We start from the raw sequence: 6199 nt of genomic DNA, 5'->3' as shown, positions 1-6199 counted from the left end.
ATAGAAATTTAATAACAAGTGAAGTATTCTTACCTGTTTTCCTTTCACATATATTATTAGTAGTTTAAGAATAGAAACAACAATGTGACCATAACTCCATGCTCTTCTTAACTGCTTCTTCTGGGAATACTGTGAGGACAGTTATGAGAACAATATCTCATGCTGATAGAAGTTTTGCTGCTGTGGTTCAATGTAACTCATTAAATTTGTTGTGGATACAGCAGTATTTATTACGAGTATGTTATCACCTGAATCCCAGTGCTCCTGGCATAGGCACTCTTATGGCACAGCCATTACTGCACTGGCTTAACTTTATACCTTGTTTATGTAATCTTTTTTGTTGTTTAAATATTTTTTTCATATTCTGTCATTTTTTTCTGGATTTATTATTGTTCTCAATGTGTTTTATTTATTTAATATGCTGTTGTTTTTTAATTTTGTGTTATTTTACGTGTGTTCCTTGTCTGCCCTGCTTAATGTATGCAGAGCCTTAGGAGGCGGGTCACCTAATTAGGTAGATGGGGTACTGGCTCTGTAGTATTTAAGATAAAGCAAAAGAGGTCTGAACAGCTTTGGAATTAGATTGATGATTTTGCTTATTGTTTATGACGTTTGCTTCTTTTTAATATTGAATTATGACCCCTGCTTCGTAATTAAGGTTTGGTCTCTGATTCTGTTTTTGGATTTGGTTGCTTCAAAAGGCAAACTTATTTGGTGTCATTGAATTGTTTGCTTTTATCTCTCTTTTATCCTGAAATTCTTTTTGAATCCTTTTAATAAATAGTTAAATATTAAAAGAACATTGCTTAGTTTTTGAAATAGCGGTTTTTAACAGTTTTCTTCTTTCTTCATTGATGGCAATGTACTATCAATGTACATCCATGATGAATTGTTAACTAAATCAAAACCATTCCTAGCACAAGATGGACAACATTTCTAAAAAACTTCAATCCACTTGCGTTCCCTGTGAGTTCTATGTACAGCATTTAAATGTGTTTCAAACTACTAGGGTATGCTCCTGCAAATGATGGTGCCATATTTTAGTAAGTAAGTGTACCAATGAATAGAAATGCTGACATCCATCCATCCATTTTCTGACCCGCTGAATCCGAATACAGGGTCACGGGGGTCTGCTGGGGCCAATCCCAGCCAACACAGGGCACAAGGCAGGAACCAATCCTGGGCAGGGTGCCAACCCACCGCAGGACACACACAAACACACCCAAACACCAAGCACACACTAGGGCCAATTTAGAATTGCCAATCCACCTAACCTGCATGTCTTTGGATTGTGGGAGGAAACCGGAGCACCCGGAGGAAACCCACGCAGACACGGGGAGAACGAAATGCTGACATTCAGCTCTCATTGGTTATTCTATCTAGATCTAATGTAATTATTTAGATAACTAAAAATGTAATGTTAATTCTTAAGAGATTTTTCAGGTAAGGAAAACAGATAAAGTGAGGTAATTATTACAAATTAGAAAGACAAAAGATTTGTGGTAAGTCAGTTATACTCATTAGTCATGGTGCTTAGGTGTGTAAGGGTAAGGGATAGACTGACAAGGAGTGACTGATGCTGGTAGCACACAGATGATATCTTTTCTTGAACAATATTATTAAAAACATAGCACAAATATTTAATATACTAGCAAGAATATATGCAGCAAACAAATCAACGGCTGGTCTACAAATGAGAAAAGCTGCATAGTGAAGAAAAGCAATTCATTCACTAGAGAAGCTGAAAGTCAAAAAGACAGAGAGAGTAAAAAAAATGTGAAAGGCAGCAAATGGAGTGCCTGTGGAAGAAAACACTCCCACCATTCCAGAAAGAAAGATATATTGCCTGCCGGGAAAATGAGCCATTTATGGTTGGCAGGAAGAAGGAGGGTAAAAAGAGCAGAATATCTACCAATGAGAAAGAGACACATTGGCCATGAGAAATAAACAGAGTATTAAATGACACGGGGAGGAGACAGAAAGCGAGGCAGTGAGAGCCATGGAGCTGCTGTTTAAAGGAGAAAGCAGGTATGATAAAATGGGAAAGAAGAAAGCAAACACATTCCACACAGAGATGTTTTATGTAAAAGAATTCACTTTAATGTCTTATTGCCTTTCATTGTTTTCTCATATTTAAAGAGCCATCATTCAATCAAAAATGATAGAGTATTATATGAAAGTCTGTCAATTTTTTCTGGAAATGCTGGTCTTTCTGCCATCCAACAGTAAAAGTAAATCACTGATGGAATTCAACATGTTACCCATAAAATTTCTTTTATGATTTAAAATGTTCTTTTTCCTTGTTGGGACACATTTTTTAATAGATATATATCCAGGGAGTAACAATTAAAGAGTACTTAGTGATATCTCTGTTTTATTCCAGTGAAAGCCTGGAAACTGTTTTGTCTTAATAGCTCTAATGAAACAGAAAAAAATTTGACTTGAAAAATATTTCAACAATGCATTAATGAATTAATCAATGACTAAATGAACAAAAACCTTAATGCAATATAGTTTTGAGGAATTGCCTTGGTGTGCATGCTTATGTGATGCTAAGTAGGCAGTATAATGTACAGTATCAGATTTCACAATACAGGACACATTAGAAATAAATGTAAAATTCATAACTTGAGGATTTTACTACTAATTATCCTCATTAATATTAGATTTTGTATTAAAATAAATAAATTATAATTTAGTAGTTTTGAAAATGAAAGCTATTTTATTTAATGAAAGCACAGGAGTAGCAAAACAGGAGTTGCAAAAACAGATATATGAAGAGAGAATAAAATACATCTATCAGCCCTGTACCGGTCCTCCATGAAATGTGCCCAGATTCATGAGTAGCAGAGGATGCAGACAGTCTGCTTTCCTCTCACACTTTCCATTTCACTTGAGGTCCTTTTCTTTTCCTGTTCTCACTTCCTATCCACCCTAACTTCCCAAACAGCTACCTCTGCCATCTTTGAACTCCATGTTCAATGTGTACTGGCAGTGGTTTCCCAGTGATACCATATCCTACATTTCACACCCAAAAAGACTGGAATAAGCCACCAGGTTTGATATCTAAACTTTCCAAGCCACCAAGGCATAATTTTCCTGGAATACCCTCTGTATTGTTCTCATATATAGAACTAGACAAAAAGGAGTTGAAAGATTGTACCGTACTGCTCTTCACTTCTTGTGTGCTCTAGTGAATTGTTTCTGAAATTATGATTATTTTTAAGACCCATTCAACTCCTTCATTTTATGTTAGAAAGTTCAAGATGCTGCCTCAACAGTCGGCCTACAAATGTCTTATTTCATTATGCCACTAAGGTCTGTGTATTTAATAAGCTTTGCATTCATATAACAACAACAACAATTTATTTTTTGTATAGCCCAAAATCACACAAGGAGTGCCGCAATGGGCTTTACCAGGCCCTGTTTGTTGACAGCCCCCGGAAGCCTTGACTCCCTAAGAAGACAAGAAAAAAACTTCATCCCCACCACACACACACAAAAAAAACCCTAGCAGGGAAAAAATGGAAGAAATCTTGGAAAAGGCTATTCAGAGAGCGACCCCTTATCAGGTGGGTAGGGAATGTAATGGGTGTCAAAAACTGTGGTAAATACAATACACAAAACAGGACACAAGTAATCGTCTTCACAGATCTAGATGGCCAATATTTTATTGCCACCTCAGGAATACAATACAATAGTTCAATAGTAACAGTATAATTACAGAGCAAAATGCAAGAATAGATTATATCACAGCAGTGTTGGGCCGGCTAACTTGATATCTACTTTTGAAATATTATTCTTGGATATACAGTATATGCTTGGTTTCTGCATATTATTTTTTTTTGTTAAACTGCCAACTTTTCCTTTTATGTTATAGCCTTGCTTTTTGCTTTCACTGTTATGCTGTGTATTTCTGCAGCTCTGCCAGGTGAAACACCAAAAAAGCGCTTTGTTCCTAGAGATTTTTTATTATTATAAGGTTCACATCTTTATCCAAAGCAACTTACAACATTTGAGATACAATTGGTTACTTTTCTTTTGTTTTCTCAAATGCAACACAGGCAGATGAAGTGAATCCACAACTTCAGGGTTTGAAGTCCAGAGTCCAAGGCCTTAACTTGTAGCATAAGTGGGAGCATGAAGCCACTAGTAAAAAACAAAACAATGTTATCTGAAAGTAATACAAAATTTGAACACCAACTGGAACTTTAAACCCCACCACCAACTGGACCCTGGACACACTGGAGCACTGAACCTGCTGATCTACTAAACACCAGAACTTTTGAACTGCGGCCTTCAAGCTCTCCTGAACTGTCCCTCCTTTTCTACTTTGCATTCGTGGACATGATCTCTTAGGGTGTAAACTCTTGTTTTACTATTTTTTTATTTAGGCCATTTTACCCCACTTCAAATTATAAGCTTACAGTCTATGATCAGAATTGCTTAATCTAGTGCAAAGTCCAAGCTTAAAGCTATTCCATGGCACAAGGCAGGAATCAACTCCACTCTGGACGTTCTCTCTTGAAGTACAGTACATGCTCACACCCACATTAATGCAGTACCATTTTTGAGTTATCACTTAACCAAAACTACACATCTTTACAATGTGAGAGAAGAACACTGAGAAAATACATATGGAGATATGAAAATGTCTTTGAAGAAGTGAACCATATAAATGATATAAAGCGTGTTTATGCAAGACAGCTTTGTAGCACTGTGGCAAAGAATGAACAGATGTTATGTACTTCAGTCAGCCCAGTGTTTTCGTTTCATTTTATTTTTTTCACATACAGACATTTGCTCCTCCTGTCCAAATACCCTTTACAGTATATAACCATAGTAAACGTGGCAGCTTTCCAAGCTACTATCATACGTCCGTCTGCTACAAAACAGATTGTATGAGACACAGAGAGGTGGAGTTTGTGACAAATAAGGCATTCAGTGTGTGTGTGTGTTCATGTGAGAGAAAATGCAGTGGAAAAACAGGAGAACGAGTGCTGCTTACAAGAAAGTGAGAGTGAAAGAAACACACAGAAGGCAGAGTTCAGAAGCCAACCTAAAGTGAAATCAGTGAATGAAACCAGCAGCAAACATGAACTGCTCTTTAATTAAACTTCCTCTGGATCACAGTCTGTGGAATTTAGAAATGTTTTTGTTAAAGAAGCAGAGGATGGGGAGGCACGTTGTAGAGTGCTCATCAGTGCTATTTCATAGCTCCAAGAACCTGCCTTTCAAATTCCCAGTCTGATCACTATGCAGAGTTTGCACAGTTTCAAATTGTCTCCACCAGTTTCGTCTGTTATGCCAGACACTTGTAGTTTAGATTATTTTATGAAATATCTGTCTTTGCTCTGTGACTCAAAGGCATTCCAACTGGGACTATTTTTCCATGAGGCTGATAAAGTTAAGAATTTGAACTTTGAACTTTTTTGTGAAGCCACACAGTTGCTAGGAATTTTTCTTGGTGTTACATCCATACACTAACAAGTTACATAATAGAAAGAAACAACTCAATATACAATACATGACGCCATCACAGCATTATATACAGTAAGCACAGATACATAAAACAATATGGTAAAGTAGAATTGCACTCCTGGCCAGGAGTATATTAGGTAAGTTCTATATACAATAAAATATAATTTTTATTAAATGGAGCATCAAGAGGAGTCAGATGAGGTGGCTCGGGCATCTGATCAGGATGCCTCCTGGACGCCTCCCTGGTGAGGTGTTCTGGGCACGTCCAACCGGGAGGAGACCCCGGGGAAGACCCAGGACACACTGGAGGGACTATGTCTCCCGGCTGGCCTGGGAACGCCTTGGGATTCTCCCAGAAGAGCTGGAAGAAGTGGCCGGGGAGAGGGAAGTCTGGGCCTCTGCTTAAGCTGCTGCCCCCGCGACCCGACCTCGGATAAGCGGAAGAGGATGGATGGATGGAAGAATAGAAACCAGGAAGGGACAGATGAAGCAGAGACTATGTTTAGTGATTATGACTGCAGGAGTAAAGAAAAAATAATCTTACAGTTCTGAAATAAAGGTTTATAGGGATATTATTGTCATATGTGCAAAGTTCTGTAAATAATCAGTAAAAATAATAGTAATACAAAAGTCTTTTGAACACCTTTAAGTACTTCTTTGAAATAGTCACACAATCTCTTAAATGAACAGTTTAAAATGTTCAAAATAATCTGATTCA

General features: G+C 37.4%; 1 long non-coding RNA gene across 1 annotated transcript; it reads left to right on the top strand.

Moving 5' to 3' along the window:
• The first annotated feature begins 1457 nt into the window (after positions 1-1457).
• Positions 1458-5681, top strand: LOC120528968. The gene is made up of 3 exons (XR_005633597.1): positions 1458-2028; positions 3381-3572; positions 4065-5681. It is a non-coding gene; the product is annotated as an uncharacterized LOC120528968 (long non-coding RNA).
• The last annotated feature ends 518 nt before the right edge of the window (positions 5682-6199 follow it).

The sequence above is a fragment of the Polypterus senegalus genome, chromosome 1 (genome assembly GCF_016835505.1).
Source record: "Polypterus senegalus isolate Bchr_013 chromosome 1, ASM1683550v1, whole genome shotgun sequence".
NCBI lineage: Eukaryota > Metazoa > Chordata > Cladistia > Polypteriformes > Polypteridae > Polypterus > Polypterus senegalus.
The sequence above is the reverse complement of the archived record's forward strand: the minus strand, read 5'-3'. Positions and strand labels throughout refer to the sequence as shown.